Genomic DNA, 17,874 nt, shown 5'->3' on the forward strand with positions numbered 1-17,874 from the left:
CGGCCTAGAAACAGTGAGTTAACTGCCTTGGTTAGGGGCAGAAAGACAGATTTTTACCTTCTCAGCTCGGGGATTCAATCGAGCAACCTTTCTGTTACTGGCCAAATGCTCTGACCACTAGGCTACCTGCCACCCTACCTGACCTTTTGAAGCAGACATACTTGAACCCCTTCGTCTATGATCACCTCCGTCAGAAATGAAAGAGCTTTGATGGGACACAGTGGGAACCAAACCAATTCCGCTTCTGCTATTCAAAGTCCTTAGTCCGTTTGTCTGGCATAATATTACATTAATATAGAGCACTGTGATTAGTAGAATAGCTGTAGAGGTAGAACACTGTGATTAGTAGAATAACTGTAGAGTTGATATAGAACACTGTGATTAGTAGAATAGCTGTAGATGTGATGTAGAACACTGTGATTAGTAGAATAGCTGTAGAGTTGATATGGAACACTGTGATTAGTAGAATAGCTGTAGAGTTGATATAGAACACTGTGATTAGTAGAATAGCTGTAGAGGTGATATAGAACACTGTGATTAGTAGAATAGCTGTAGAGTTGATATAGAACACTGTGATTAGTAGAATAGCTGTAGAGGTGATATAGAACACTGTGATTAGTAGAATAGCTGTAGAGGTGATATTAATAGAACACTGTGATTAGTAGAATAACTGTAGAGGTGATATAGAACACAGTGGTTAGTAGAATAGCTGTAGAGTTGATATAGAACACTGTGATTAGTAGAATAGCTGTATAAGTGATATTAATAGAACACTGTGATTAGTAGAATAGCTCTAGAGGTGATATTAATATAACACTGTGATTAGTAGAATAGCTGTATAAGTGATATTAATAGAAGACTGTGATTAGTAGAATAGCTGTAGAGGTGATATTAATAGAACACTGTGATTAGTAGAATAGCTGTAGATGTGATATAGAACACTGTGATTAGTAGAATAGCTGTAGAGGTGATATTAATAGAACACTCTGATTAGTAGAATAGCTGTAGAGTTGATATAGAACACTGTGATTAGTAGAATAACTGTAGAGTTGATATAGAACACTGTGATTAGTAGAATAGCTGTATAGGTGATATAGAACACTGTGATTAGTAGAATAGCTGTAGAGATGATATTAATAGAACACTGTGATTAGTAGAATAGCTGTAGAGTTGATATAGAACACTGTGATTAGTAGAATAGCTGTAGAGTTTATATAAAACACTGTGATTCGTAGAATAACTGTAGAGTTGATATGGAACACTGTGATTAGTAGAATAGCTGTAGAGTTGATATTAATAGAACATTGTGATTAGTAGAATAGCTGTAGAGTTGTTATAGAACACTGTGATTAGTAGAATAGCTGTAGAGGTGATATTAATAGAACACTGTGATTAGTAGAATAGCTGTAGAGGTGATATTAATAGAACATTGTGATTAGTAGAATAGCTGTAGAGTTGTTATAGAACACTGTGATTAGTAGAATAGCTGTAGAGTTGTTATAGAACACTGTGATTAGTAGAATAGCTGTATAGGTGATATTAATAGAACATTGTGATTAGTAGAATAGCTGTAGAGGTGATATTAATATAACATTGTGATTAGTAGAATAGCTGTAGAGTTGTTATAGAACACTGTGATTAGTAGAATAGCTGTAGAGTTGTTATAGAACACTGTGATTAGTAGAATAGCTGTAGATGTGATATAGAACACTGTGATTAGTAGAATAGCTGTAGAGGTGGTATTAATAGAACACTGTGATTAGTAGAATAGCTGTATAAGTGATATTAATAGAACACTGTGATTAGTAGAATAGCTGTATAAGTGATATTAATAGAACACTGTGATTAGTAGAATAGCTGTATAAGTGATATTAATAGAACACTGTGATTAGTAGAATAGCTGTATAAGTGATATTAATAGAACACTGTGATTAGTAGAATAGCTGTAGAGTTGATATAGAACACTGTGATTAGTAGAATAGCTGTATAAGTGATATTAATATAACACTGTGATTAGTAGAATAGCTGTAGAGATTATATTAATAGAACACTGTGATTAGTAGAATAGCTGTAGAGTTGATATAGAACACTGTGATTAGTAGAATAGCTGTATAAGTGATATTAATAGAACACTGTGATTAGTAGAATAGCTGTATAAGTGATATTAATAGAACACTGTGATTAGTAGAATAGCTGTAGAGGTGATATAGAACACTGTGATTAGTAGAATAGCTGTATAAGTGATATTAATAGAACACTGTGATTAGTAGAATAGCTGTAGAGGTGATATAGAACACTGTGATTAGTAGAATAGCTGTATAAGTGATATTAATAGAACACTGTGATTAGTAGAATAGCTGTAGAGGTGATATAGAACACTGTGATTAGTAGAATAGCTGTATAAGTGATATTAATAGAACACTGTGATTAGTAGAATAGCTGTAGAGTTGATATAGAACACTGTGATTAGTAGAATAGCTGTATAAGTGATATTAATAGAACACTGTGATTAGTAGAATAGCTGTATAAGTGATATTAATAGAACACTGTGATTAGTAGAATAGCTGTAGAGTTGATATAGAACACTGTGATTAGTAGAATAGCTGTAGAGGTGATATAGAACACTGTGATTAGTAGAATAGCTGTAGAGTTGATATAGAACACTGTGATTAGTAGAATAGCTGTATAGGTGATATAGAACACTGTGATTAGTAGAATAGCTGTAGAGTTGATATAGAACACTGTGATTAGTAGAATAGCTGTAGAGTTGATATAGAACACTGTGATTAGTAGAATAGCTGTAGAGGTGATATAGAACACTGTGATTAGTAGAATAGCTGTATAAGTGATATTAATAGAACACTGTGATTAGTAGAATAGCTGTAAAGTTGATATAGAACACTGTGATTAGTAGAATAGCTGTAGAGGTGATATAGAACACTGTGATTAGTAGAATAGCTGTAGAGGTGATATTAATAGAACACTGTGATTAGTAGAATAGCTGTAGAGTTGATATAGAACACTGTGATTAGTAGAATAGCTGTAGAGTTGATATAGAACACTGTGATTAGTAGAATAGCTGTATAAGTTATATTAATAGAACACTGTGATTAGTAGAATAGCTGTATAAGTGATATTAATAGAACACTGTGATTAGTAGAATAGCTGTAGAGTTGATATAGAACACTGTGATTAGTAGAATAGCTGTAGAGGTGATATAGAACACTGTGATTAGTAGAATAGCTGTAGAGGTGATATTAATAGAACACTGTGATTAGTAGAATAGCTGTATAAGTGATATTAATAGAACACTGTGATTAGTAGAATAGCTGTAGAGTTGATATAGAACACTGTGATTAGTAGAATAACTGTATAAGTGATATTAATAGAACACTGTGATTAGTAGAATAGCTGTATAAGTGATATTAATATAACACTGTGATTAGTAGAATAGCTGTAGAGGTGATATTAATAGAACACTGTGATTAGTAGAATAGCTGTAGAGGTGATATTAATAGAACACTGTGATTAGTAGAATAGCTGTAGAGTTGATATAGAACACTGTGATTAGTAGAATAGCTGTATAAGTGATATTAATAGAACACTGTGATTAGTAGAATAGCTGTAGAGGTGATATTAATAGAACACTGTGATTAGTAGAATAGCTGTAGAGGTGATATTAATATAACACTGTGATTAGTAGAATAGCTGTATAAGTGATATTAATAGAACACTGTGATTAGTAGAATAGCTGTAGAGGTGATATTAATAGAACACTGTGATTAGTAGAATAGCTGTAGAGGTGATATTAATATAACACTGTGATTAGTAGAATAGCTGTATAAGTGATATTAATAGAACACTGTGATTAGTAGAATAGCTGTAGAGGTGATATTAATATTGTTGTAATAGCAATAGAAGTAGAGCAAAGCATCTCTGACGTGCTTAAAGATACTGACATACTGAAAGATACTGACATAATGAAAGATACTGACATACAATGCCTTCAGGCTTCAGACAGTATTCACACCCCTCGACTTTTTACAAATTTTTTGTGTTACAATGTGGGATTAAAATTGATTTAATTGTCATTGTTGGTCAACGATCGACACAAAATACTCTAATGTCAAAGTGGAAGGAAAATTCTAACATACATTTAAACATTCTCTCACTGTCAACTGCGTTTATTTTCAGCAAACTTAACATGTGTAAATATTTGTATGAACATAGATTCAACAACTGAGACATAAACTGAACAAGTTCCACAGACATGGGACTAACAGAAATGGAATAATGTGTCCCTGAACAAAAGTGGGGTCAAAATCAAAAGTAACAGTCAGTATCTGGTGTGGCCACCAGCTGCATTAAGTACTGCAGTGCATCTCCTCATGGACTGCACCAGATTTGCCAGTTCTTGCTCTGAGATGTTACCCCACTCTTCCACCAAGGCACCTGCAAGTTCCCGGGCATTTCTGGGGGGAATGGCCCTAGCCCTAACCCTCCGATCCAACAGGTCCCAGACATGCTCAATGGGATTGAGATCCGGGCTCTTCGCTGGCCATGGCAGGACACTGACATCCCTGTCTTGTAGGAAATCACGCACAGAACGAGCAGTATGGCTGGGGGCATTGTCATGCTGGAGGGTCATGTCAGGATGAGCCTGCAGGAAGGGTACCACATGAGGGAGGAGGAAGTCTTCCCTGTAACACACAGAGTTGAGATTGCCTGCAATGACAACAAGCTCAGTCCAATGATGCTATGACACAACGCCCCAGACCATGACAGACCCTCCACCTCCAAATCAATCCCGTTCCAGAGTACAGGCCTCAGTGTAACGCTCATTCCTTCGACGATAAACGCGAATCCGACAAAACTGCGACTCGTCAGTGAAGAGCACTTTTTGCCAGTCCTGTCTGGTCCAGCGACATTGTTGACGGTGTTGTCTGGTGAGGACCTGCCTTACAACAGGCCTACAAGCCCTCAGTCCAGTCTCTCTCAGCCTATTGCGGACAGTCTGAGCACTGATGGAGGGATTGTGCGTTCCTGGTGTAACTCGGGCAGTTGTTGTTGTCATCCTGTACCTGTCCCGCAGGTGTGATGTTCAGATGTACCGATCCTGTGCAGGTGTTGTTACTTGTGGTCTGCCACTGCGAGGATGATCAGCTGTCCGTCCTGTCTCCCTGTAGTGCTGTCTTAGGCGTCTCACAGTACGGACATTGCAATTTATTGCACTGGGCACATCTGCAGTCCTCATGCCTCCTTGCAGCATGCCTAAGGCACATTCACTCAGATGAGCAGGGACCCTGGGCATCTTTCTTTTGGTGTTTTTCAGAGTCAGTAGAAAGGCCTCTTTAGTGTCCTAAGTTTTCATAACTGTTACCTTAATTGCCTACCGTCTGTAAGCTGTTAGTGTCTTAAGGTGCATGTTCGTTAATTGTTTATGGTTCATTGAACAAGCATGGGAAACAGTGTTAAAACCCTTTACAATGAAGATCTGTGAAGTTATTTGGATATTTACGAATTATCTTTAAAAGACAGGGTCCTGAAAAAGAGACGTTTCTTTTTTTGCTGAGTTTATCTTAATTAGGTAAGTATTCAAAACACTTAGTCAATACATGTTAGAATCATTTTTGGCAGCCATTACATTTGTGAGTTTTTCTGGGTAAGTCTATAAGAGCTTTGCATACCTGGATTGTACAATATTTGCCCATTGTTCTTTTTAAAATACTTCAAACTCTTTCAAGTTGATCATTGCGAGGAAGCCAAGGCTTGTCATCGATATTCAATACAATTTAAGTAAAAACTGTAATTTAGGCCACTCGGGAACATTCAGTCGTCTTGCTAAGCAACTCCAATGTAGATTTGGTCTTGTTTTTTAGGTTATCTTTCCTACTGAAAGGTGAATTTGTCTCCCTTTGTCTGTTGGAAAGAAAACTGAACCTGGTTTTCCTCTAGGATTTTGCCTGTACTTAGTTGTATTCTGTTTCTTTTTATTTAAAAAACATCTCTTGTCATTGATGATGACAAGCATACCCATAGCATGATTTATGCTTGAAAATGTATATACAATGTTTAACCATGAAACTCTGTAACTGTTTTAAAATCCCCATTGGCCTCATGGTGAAATCTCTGAGCAATTTCCTTCCTCTCCGGCAACTGAGTTAGGAAAGAGGCCTGTAATCTTGATAATGACTGGGTGTATTGACACACCATCCAAAGTGTAATTCATACACCATGCTCAAAGGGATATTCAGTGACTGCTTTTTTAAATATATTTTTTTACACATCTACCAATCGGTGCCCTTATTTGTGAGTCATTAAAAAACCTTCCTGGTCTTTGTGGTTGAATCTGTGCTTGAAATTCACTACTAAATTGATGGACCTTAGAGATAATTGTATGTGTGGGTTCAGAGATGGGGTAGTCATAAAAAAATCATGTTAACCACTATTATTGAACACAGAAGGAGTCCATGCAACTTATTATGTGATTTGCTAAAAACATTTTTTTTACTCCTGAACTTATTTAAGCTTGCCATAACAAAGGTGTTGAATACTTATTGACTCAAGACATTTCAACGTTTCATTTTTTATACATTTCAGAAATTCCACTTTGATCATTCCAAATGATGGGGCATTGTGTGCAGATCAGTGACACAATATATAAAGTTTTTTGATTAGCTGTTCAGGAGTCTTATGGCTTGGGGGTAGAAGCTGTTTAGAAGCCTCTTGGACCTAGACTTGGCACTCCGGTACCGCTTTCCGTGCAGTAGCACAGAGAACCATCTATGACTAGGGTGGCTGGAGTCTTTCACAATTTTTAGGGCCTTCCTCTGACACCGCCTGGTATAGAGGTCCTGGATGACAGGAAGCTTGCACCCGGTGATGCACTGGGCCGTACTCACTACCCTCTGACACCGCCTGGTATAGAGGTCCTGGATGGCGGGAAGCTTGGACCCGGTGATGCACTGGGCCGTACTCACTACCCTCTGACACCGCCTGGTATAGAGGTCCTGGATGGCAGGAAGCTTGGACCCGGCGATGCACTGGGCCGTACTCACTACCCTCTGTAGTGCCTTGCGGTCAGAGGCCAAGCAGTTGCCATACCAGGCAGTGATGCAACTGGTCAGGATGCTCTCAATGGTGCAGCTGAAAACCTTTTGAGGATCTGAGGACCCATTTTTTATTTTTTGTACATTTCTTTGCAAATTACTCCCTCTTCCCCTGTTTGTATTTTGTATAATGTAAGATTAATTTAAATAAATAAAACAAGTTTCCCAACAGTAATTAGATTATTAGTTGGGTAATAACAGCGTTTTGAGAGTTCTCTCTGCTAAACACACTTCACATTCTGGTTAGTAGATGGGCGCTAGTGGATTAGAGTGTGCCTCTCTCCCCTTGATCTCATTGCATCATACACACATGACATGACTGGGTACAATGGTCTGTTTGTCAGGGCTGTCCCAGGTTGGACACAGCTGTTCCAGGGCTGGCTCATAGTGGAGCGCTGAGAGCACACGGCCCGCTCCCCAGTCACATGCACAGGGACGGAGCAACCACCAACCACCACTCACTTATGACTGGCCCCGGGGGCCGTGAGCCACTTTGGCGATGTAAACATTTGTTTCCCATGCCAATGAAGAACTTTGAATTCAATTCAATTGAATTGAGTGAGAAAGAAAGAGAAAGAGAAAGAGAAAGAAAGAGAAAGAGAGAGACTAACACTCCACACTACACAGAACAGTATTCATCCTCATTGACCCACGCCCCACCCAACCAAGCACGCACTTAATTTTATTGCACACAAACTGTTATCACACAGAAGAGACCATGTCATTTTTAGTAAACACCATACAATGACAATCATTTATCTTGTGGCTTGTTATTAGTGGTAACTGACTGATTTAAGAAGAGAAAGGCCAGTGTTGTCGTAGGAAGAATAATTTAGTAATAACCGACTGATTTAAGAAGAGAAAGGCCAGTGTTGTCGTAGGAAGAATAATTTAGTAATAACTGACTGATTTAAGGAGAGAAAGGCCAGTGTTGTTATAGGAAGAATAATTTAGTAATAACTGACTGATTTAAGAAGAGAAAGGCCAGTGTTGTTGTAGGAAGAATAATTTAGTAATAACTGACTGATTTAAGAAGAGAAAGGCCAGTGTTGTTTTAGGAAGAATAATTTAGTAATAACTGACTGATTTAAGAAGAGAAAGGCCAGTGTTGTTGTAGGAAGAATAATTTAGTAATAACTGACTGATTTAAGAAGAGAAAGGCCAGTGTTGTTGTAGGAAGAATAATTTAGTAATAACTGACTGATTTAAGAAGAGAAAGGCCAGTGTTGTTTTAGGAAGAATAATTTAGTAATAACTGACTGATTTAAGAAGAGAAAGGCCAGTGTTGTTTTAGGAAGAATAATTTAGTAATAACTGACTGATTTAAGAAGAGAAAGGCCAGTGTTGTTGTAGGAAGAATAATTTAGTAATAACCGACTGATTTAAGGAGAGAAAGGCCAGTGTTGTTTTAGGAAGAATAATTTAGTGGAATCTAAAGTTGAGTGTGTTGTTTTCTGTGACAAGAAGACTGATGTTTTTTTATATTGGGTGGTTCGAGCCCTAAATGCTGATTGGCTGACTACCATGGTATATCAAATCAAATCACATTTTATTGGTCACATACACATGGTTAGAAGATGTTAATGTGAGTGTAGCGAAATGCTTGTGCTTCTAGTTCCGACAGTGCAGTAATATTTAACAACAAATTCACAACGACTACCTTATACACACAAATGTAAAGGGATGAATAAGAACATGTACATATAAATATATGGATGAGCGATGACCATGAGGCATAGGCAAGATGCCGTAGATGGCATAGAATACAGTATATACATTTGGATGGGTAATGTAGGAAATGTAGACATTATTAAAGTGGTGTTATTTAAAGTGACTAGTGATACCTTTATTAAATATATTTATTCAATGTATTAGATTTATTAAAGTGGTCAGAGATTTGAGTCTGTATGTTGGCAGCAGCCACTCTATGTTAGTGGTGGCTGTTTAACAGTCTGATGGCCTTGAGATAGAAGCTGTTTTTCAGAGTCTCGGTCCCAGCTTTGATGCACCTGTACTGACTTCACCTTCTGGATTATAGCGGGGTGAACAGGCAGTGGCTCGGGTGGTTGTTGTCCTTGGGGATCTTTTTGATCTTCCTGTGACATTGGGTGCAGTAGGTGTCCTGGAGGGCAGGTAGTTTGCCCCCGGTGATGCTTTGTGCAGACCTCACTACCCTCTGGAGAGCCCTGCGGTTGTGGGCGGAGCAGTTGCCGTACCAGGCGGTGATACAGCCCGACAGGATGCTCTCGATTGTGCATCTGTAAAAGTTTGTGAGTGTTTTAGGTGACAAGCACAAAAATGTTCAGCCTCCACTACTGTCCCGTCAATGTGGATAAGGGGGTGCTCTCTCTGCTGTTTCCCGAAGTCCATGATCATCTCTTTTGTTTTGTTGACGTTATGTGAGAAGTTATTTTTCTGACTCCACACTCCAAGGGGCCTCACCTCCTCCCTGTAGGTTGTCTCGTCATTATTGGTAATCAAGCCTACCACTGTAGTATCATCTGTAAACTTGATGATTGAGTTGGAGACGTGCATGGCCACACAGTTATGGGTGAACAGGGAGTACAAGAGAGGGCTGAGAACGCACCCTTGTGGCGACCCAGTGTTGAGGATCAGCGGGGTGGAGATTTTGTTTCCTACCCTCACCACCTGGGGGCGGCCCGTCAGAAAGTCCAGGTCCCAGTTGCACAGGGCGGGGTCGAGACCCAGGGTCTCAAGCTTAATGACAAGCTTGGAGGGTACTATGGTGTTGAATGCTGAGCTGTAGTCAATGAACAGCATTCTTACATAGGTATTCCTCTTGTCCAGATGGGATAGGGCAGTGTGCAGTGTGACCATATCAGACCGTATACCACGGGTATGACAAAACATTTATTTTTACTGCTCTAATTACGTTGGTAACCAGTTTATAATAGCAATAAGGCACCCCGGGGCTTAGTGACGAGTTACGTTGTGCCTAAGAACAGCCCTTAGCCGTAGTATATTGGCCATTTACCACACCCCCTCGAGCATTATTGCTTAAAAATATGGGTGGGTCTAATCCTGAATGCTGATTGGCTAAAATCGTATTCCAGTCGGCTAAATCTATGACGTTAAAATGCCTGTTTATTCTGTTCCATCTGACTGCACAATCCACTGTCTCAACTCCTAGAACTCCTTATATCCTAGACTATACAGGGAGTCAACACCATGGACATAACATTTTACATTGCATTATTCTCTCTCTGCTCTTTGATCCTGTAGTTCAGTGGTTAACAATCGGCTTATTGTTCAAACGATGAAGCTCTTCGATGAAGAGTGAAAACTAGCTCTACAAACACTTGCAGCTGTTTGTGTTTCCTGGTTGAAACAAGGCACGGACGGACATGAAGATAAACTCTTACTTCCAGAGTGAAAGGTGCATTGAAGTAGCATACTTTGCTTTTCCACCTGTGGGACAATGATTGACCCCAAAGTCCGGTGACATCATTTCCTCATTGCCTGCTGACTCCTGGCACTCCATTTGATATTCTGCTTACACAAACATAAAACCATTGGCTTCATGTGCCCATAAAAGCCCCTATAGGGATTTCTCATTGGGATGTTATAGCTCCTGTGTGTGTGTGTGACACAGGTGGCATGAGGTCATTTAGTCTCCTCCCAGCTACAATCTAAGACTGTTAATCAACATGGAAAGCAAGGCTGTAAAGATAGAGGCAGGAGCACGACTCCCACGCGTGGCTCAACAGGTAAATGTCATTACAATAAGGCTATTGTCAACAACTCTTAGTAATGGTAGGTCTATACACCTGTTAGTTATCTTATGTTATCATCAAGGTGGGAAAGACTGGTTCATGACTACAGTCCTTTTACAGTAGGCCTATTGGCTGCATATTGATACTGCAGTAAATCAAACTGGACCTATACCATTTTTTTTTAGCCGTGCTTGGTATGATATTCATCGATCAAACAGGAATGGACAGGAAACATCAGGCCAGGTTATCCTGAGGCACGGTCCTAGGGAGGGAGGGAGAGAGGTAGTCCTGAGGCACGGTCCTAGGGAGGGAGGGAGGGAGGGAGGTTGTCCTGAGGCACAGTCAGAGGGAGAGGGAGGGAGAAAAAAGGGAGAGAGGAAGAGAGAGAAAGGTAGAAAGAGGAAGAGAGAGACAGGGAGAAAGAGGGAAATAGAGAGAGAGGAAGAGCGAGAAAGGGAGAGAGAGGAAGAGATATAAAGGGAGAGAGAGGGGAAAGAGAGAGAGAGAAAGAGAGAGAAATGAAGAGAGAGAAAGGTAGAGAGAGGAAGAGAGAGAAACGGAGATAGGGAAATAGAGAGATGACGAGAGAGAAAGGGAGAGAGAGGAAGAGAGAGACAGGGAGAGAGAGGAAGAGAGAGAAAGGGAGAGAGAGGAAGAGAGAGACAGGGCGAGAGAGGGAGAGACAGAGAGGGAGAGAGAGAAAGGGAGAAAGATAGGGAGAGAGAGGGAAAGAGAGTGAGAGAGAGCGTGGAACAGAGAGAAAGTGAGAGAAAGAGAGAGAGAGAGAGAGAGAGAGAGAGAGAGAGAGAGAGAGAGAGAGAGAGAGAGAGAGAGAGAGAGAAAGGAAACGAAACAGAGGAGAAACAAGACCTAAGCACTCTCCTATAATCCTGAATTAATCTGACTGGTTGTAGCAGGTAAGGATGACCAAATTATAATTGGACTTTTTAGAAAGTAGCTGATTAGCTACTTCATGTATGATAAAATCACATTGAAAAGATAAGACAGGCTGACTCTAGCCCCCCGGCACATACAGGGGGGTCGTGAGACACTGTGGCCCCTTCCAGAGTCACCCCCGGACTGGGTCAACCAGGCACTCACCCCCCCCACTCACCCTGCCAATGCACAGCCCGGGATGTCAACAGACCACTAACTTACTACCCTGAGAGAAGGCCGAGTAGAGCCCTGAAGATCTCCATCATACATGTCAAAACCATTACCATAATACAATATTATTCAGATTCAGACAACTTTATTGTCCTCAAAGAGGCCATTCATTTTGCTGTAATTACAGTACATACGGACAAAATCACATATTAGAAAACGACAACATCAAAATAGCAAAGGATATTTACAAGCAAGAAGACTGGATGCAATTTCATAATACAAATGTCAGATATGGGGCTGCATGTACATGTGAATTAAAGTGCACGTTATTGAGACTAGAGGAGATAGAGGTGGTCCTGTGTGGCTCAGTTGGTAGAGCACGGTGCTTTCACAGCCGGGGTCCATTCCCGGGGCCACACCCATATGTCAAATGTATGCAAGCATGACTATAAATCGCTTTGGCTTAAAGCCTCTGCTGAATAACATATATTATTTTTCCATATATAGGAGATAAGGTGAGAGAAGATGGAGTATGTAGGGGGAAGATAAAGTAAGTAGGGAAATATAAAGTAAGTAGAGGACAGATAAAGTAAGTAGGGAAAGATAAAGTAAGTAGGGGAAAGATAAAGTAAGTAGGGGAAAGATAAAGTAAGTAGGGGAAAGATAAAGTAAGTATGGGAAAGATAAAGTAAGTATGGATAAGATAAAGTAAGTATGAGAAATATAAAGTAAGTATGGATAAGATAAAGTAAGTAGGGGAAAGATAAAGTAAGTAGGGGAAAGATAAAGTAAGTAGGGGAAAGATAAAGTAAGTAGGGGTAAGATAAAGTAAGTATGGGAAAGATAAAGTAAGTATGGGAAAGATAAAGTAAGTAGGTGCAAAAATAAAGTAAGTAGGGGGAAGATAAAGTAAGTATGGGAAAGATAAAGTAAGTAGGTGCAAAAATAAAGTAAGTAGGGCAATATAAAGTAAGTATGGGAAAGATAAAGTAAGTAGGGAAAGATAAAGTAAGTAGGGGAAAGATAAAGTAAGTAGGGGAAAGATAAAGTAAGTAGGGGAAAGATAAAGTAAGTAGGGGAAAGATAAAGTAAGTAGGGGAAAGATAAAGTAAGTATGGGAAAGATAAAGTAAGTATGGGAAAGATAAAGTAAGTAGGTGCAAAAATAAAGTAAGTATGGGGAAGATAAAGTAAGTACGGGAAAGATAAAGTAAGTATGAGAAAAATAAAGTAAGTAGGGCAATATAAAGTAAGTATGGGGAAGATAAAGTAAGTATGGATAAGATAAAGTAAGTATGAGAAAAATAAAGTAAGTAGGGCAATATAAAGTAAGTATGGGAAAGACAAAGTAAGTATGGGAAAGATAAAGTAAGTATGGGAAAGATAAAGTAAGTATGGGAAAGATAAAGTAAGTATGGGAAAGATAAAGTAAGTAGGGGAGAGATAAAGTAAGTAGGGGAGAGATAAAGTAAGTATGGGAAAGATAAAGTAAATATGGGAAAGATAAAGTAAGTATGGGAAAGATAAAGTAAGTATGGAAGAGATAAAGTAAGTATGGGAGAGATAAAGTAAATATGGGAAAGATAAAGTAAGTATGGGAAAGATAAAGTAAGTATGGATAAGATAAAGTAAGTATGGGAGAGATAAAGTAAATATGGGAAAGATAAAGTAAGTATGGGAAAGATAAAGTAAGTAAAGTAAGTATAGGAAAGATAAAGTAAGTATGGGAAAGATAAAGTAAGTATGGGAAAGATAAAGTAAGTAAAGTAAGTATAGGAAAGATAAAGTAAGTATGGGAAAGATGAAGTAAGTATGGGAAAGATAAAGTAAGTAAAGTAAGTATAGGAAAGATAAAGTAAGTATGGGAAAGATAAAGTAAGTATGGGGGAGATAAAGTAAGTATGGATAAGATAAAGTAAGTATGGGAGAGATAAAGTAAGTATGGATAAGATAAAGTAAGTATGGGAGAGATAAAGTAAATATGGGAAAGATAAAGTAAGTATGGGAAAGATAAAGTAAGTAAAGTAAGTATAGGAAAGATAAAGTAAGTATGGAACGGATAAAGTAAGTAGGGCAATATAAAGTAAGTATGGGGAAGATAAAGTAAGTATGGGAAAGATAAAGTAAGTATGGGAAAGATAAAGTAAGTAGGGGGAAGATAAAGTAAGTATGGATAAGATAAAGTAAGTATGGGAGAGATAAAGTAAGTATGGATAAGATAAAGTAAGTATGGGAGAGATAAAGTAAATATGGGAAAGATAAAGTAAGTATGGGAGAGATAAAGTAAATATGGGAAAGATAAAGTAAGTATGGGAAAGATAAAGTAAGAATGGGAAAGATAAAGTAAGTAGGGGGAAGATAAAGTAAGTATGGGAGAGATAAATTCAGTATGGGAGAGATAAAGTAAATATGGGAAAGATAAAGTAAATATGGGAAAGATAAAGTAAGTATGGATAAGATAAAGTAAGTATGGGAGAGATAAAGTAAGTATGGGAGAGATAAAGTAAGTATGGGAGAGATAAAGTAAATATGGGAAAGATAAAGTAAGTATGGGAAAGATAAAGTAAGTATGGGAAAGATAAAGTAAGTAGGGGGAAGATAAAGTAAGTATGGATAAGATAAAGTAAGTATGGGAGAGATAAAGTAAGTATGGATAAGATAAAGTAAGTATGGGAGAGATAAAGTAAGTATGGATAAGATAAAGTAAGTATGGGAGAGATAAAGTAAGTATGGGAGAGATAAAGTAAATATGGGAAAGATAAAGTAAATATGGGAAAGATAAAGTAAGTATGGATAAGATAAAGTAAGTATGGGAGAGATAAAGTAAGTATGGGAGAGATAAAGTAAGTATGGGAGAGATAAAGTACATATGGGAAAGATAAAGTAAGTATGGATAAGATAAAGTAAGTATGGGAAAGATAAAGTAAGTATGGGAGAGATAAAGTAAGTAGGGAAAGACAAAGTAAGTATGGATAAGATAAAGTAAGTATGGATAAGATAAAGTAAATATGGGAAAGATAAAGTAAATATGGGAAAGATAAAGTAAGTAGGGGAAAGATAAAGTAAGTAAAGTAAGTATAGGAAAGATAAAGTAAGTATGGGAAAGATAAAGTAAGTAGGGAACGGATAAAGTAAGTAGGGGAAGATAAAACAAGTAGGGAAACATAAAGTAAGTATGGGAAAGATAAAGTAAGTAGGGAACGGATAAAGTAAGTAGGGGAAAGATAAAGTAAGTATAGGAAAGATAAAGCAAGTATGGGAAAGATAAAGTAAGTAGGGAACGGATAAAGTAAGTAGGGGAAAGATAAAATAAGTAGGGAAACATAAAGTAAGTATGGGAAAGATAAAGTAAGTAGGGGAAGATAAAATAAGTAGGGAAACATAAAGTAAGTAAAGTAAGTATAGGAAAGATAAAGTAAGTATGGGAAAGATAAAGTAAGTAGGTAAACATAAAGTAAGTAGGGGAAGATAAAGTAAGTATGGGAAAGATAAAGTAAGTAGGGGAAGATAAAATAAGTAGGGAAACATAAAGTAAGTAAAGTAAGTATAGGAAAGATAAAGTAAGTATGGGAAAGATAAAGTAAGTAGGGAAACATAAAGTAAGTAGGGATAAGTAGGATAAAGTAAGTGGGGTTAGCTATCTTCTCCCTTAGACAGTATAGGACGTTCCAAACCAGTTCATCTCTTCTCAGCTGCCGCATCACATTATTTCCTCCATTGGATCTGCTCTTGCCAAAACCAGTCATGGCCACTTTTGGTTGTGTGGGCGGCCAAAGCCTCCTTCCGCTCAGCTCAGGATAATGTTGGTGGTTGAAAAGAGAGCTATTATACACCCCAGGAAGCTGAGGAAATTTAGTAAGAACGACAGGGAGACAATGACATGAAATCAGGATTCGGAAGGAACCTGACAGTATTGACGATGTATTGATGTATCTGAAATAGGAGAACAGTGACTTTGTTATGAGGGAATGGCATTGCTTAAACACTCCAAAAACGTGAGGTAATTTAGTTTGAAGATAAATCGCTGGTTCCTATGTCAGTTAGTGTTTCTTTGTCCAATAGTATTGTTATAGTGTAAACGCTAATATACTGTATGTCCAATGAGTTGCAAAATGATAAGAATCAGGTTTCTACTAATGTGTCTGTATTGATGCCAGTGCCATTGATACCAGCATCACTACCAGACCTTTACCCTACTCCAGACCATGTTATACTACTAGACCTTTACCCTACTCCAGACCATGTTACACTACCAGACCTTTACCCTACTCCAGACCATGTTACACTACCAGACCTTTACCCTACTCCAGACCATGTTACACTACCAGACCGTTACCCTACTCCAGACCATGTTACACTACCAGACCGTTACCCTACTCCAGACCATGTTACACTACCGGACCTTTACCCTACTCCAGACCATGTTACCCTACCAGACCGTTACCCTACTCCAGACCATGTTACACTACCAGACCTTTACCCTACTCCAGACCATGTTACACTACCAGACCTTTACCCTACTCCAGACCATGTTACCCTACTCCAGACCATGTTACACTACCAGACCTTTACCCTACTCCAGACCATGTTACACTACCAGGCCTTTACCCTACTCCAGACCATGTTACACTGCCAGACCGTTACCCTACTCCAGACCATGTTACACTACCAGACCGTTACCCTACTCCAGACCATGTTACACTACCAGACCTTTACCCTACTCCAGACCATGTTACACTGCCAGACCGTTACCCTACTCCAGACCATGTTACACTACCAGACCGTTACCCTACTCCAGACCATGTTACACTACCAGACCGTTACCCTACTCCAGACCATGTTACACTACCAGACCTTTACCCTACTCCAGACCATGTTACACTACCAGACCTTTACCCTACTCCAGACCATGTTACACTACCAGACCTTTACCCATCTCCAGACCATGTTACACTACCAGACCATGTTACACTACCAGACCATGTTACACTGCCAGACCGTTACACTACCAGACCATGTTACACTACCAGACCGTTACCCTTCTCCAGACCATGTTACACTACCAGACCATGTTACACTACCAGACCGTTACCCTACTCCAGACCATGTTACACTACCAGACCTTTACCCTACTCCAGACCATGTTACCCTACCAGACCTTTACCCTACTCCATACCATGTTACCCTACTCCAGACCATGTTACACTACCAGACCTTTACCCTACTCCAGACCATGTTATACTACTAGACCTTTACCCTACTCCAGACCATGGTTCACTACCAGACCGTTACCCTACTCCAGACCATGTTACACTACCAGACCTTTACCCTACTCCAGACCATGTTACACTACCAGACCATGTTACACTATCAGACCGTTACCCTACTCCAGACCATGTTACACTACCAGACCTTTACCCTACTCCAGACCATGTTACACTACCAGACCTTTACCCTTCTCCAGACCATGTTACACTACCAGACCGTTACCCTACTCCAGACCATGTTACACTACCAGACCTTTACCCTACTCCAGACCATGTTACCCTACCAGACCTTTACCCCACTCCAGACCATGTTACACTACCAGACCTTTACCCTACTCCAGACCATGTTACACTGCCAGAAGTGTCCCACCACTGTCATCTCAGACTGACTTATTGCTAGGTAATGTTTGGTGTCTGTCTGGAATGGTTTCAGGTCAGCCAACGAGCTTGTTCTTAATGTTTCCTCTGTCTCTTTGGCCTTTGTCATGGCCAGTGGCTGTCTGGGGTCAGTTGTAAAGATGTGTGTGCCAGTCAATTTCCATAATGCATAAAAACTTGCCTCAGGCCCCCGGTAGGGTTCATTATTTACAGTGTACACAGTATGTACAGACACACGAAGACACGCACACACGAAGACACACACACACACCCACACACT

Source organism: Oncorhynchus mykiss, chromosome 19 (assembly GCF_013265735.2).
Source record: "Oncorhynchus mykiss isolate Arlee chromosome 19, USDA_OmykA_1.1, whole genome shotgun sequence".
NCBI classification, from domain to species: Eukaryota; Metazoa; Chordata; class Actinopteri; order Salmoniformes; family Salmonidae; genus Oncorhynchus; species Oncorhynchus mykiss.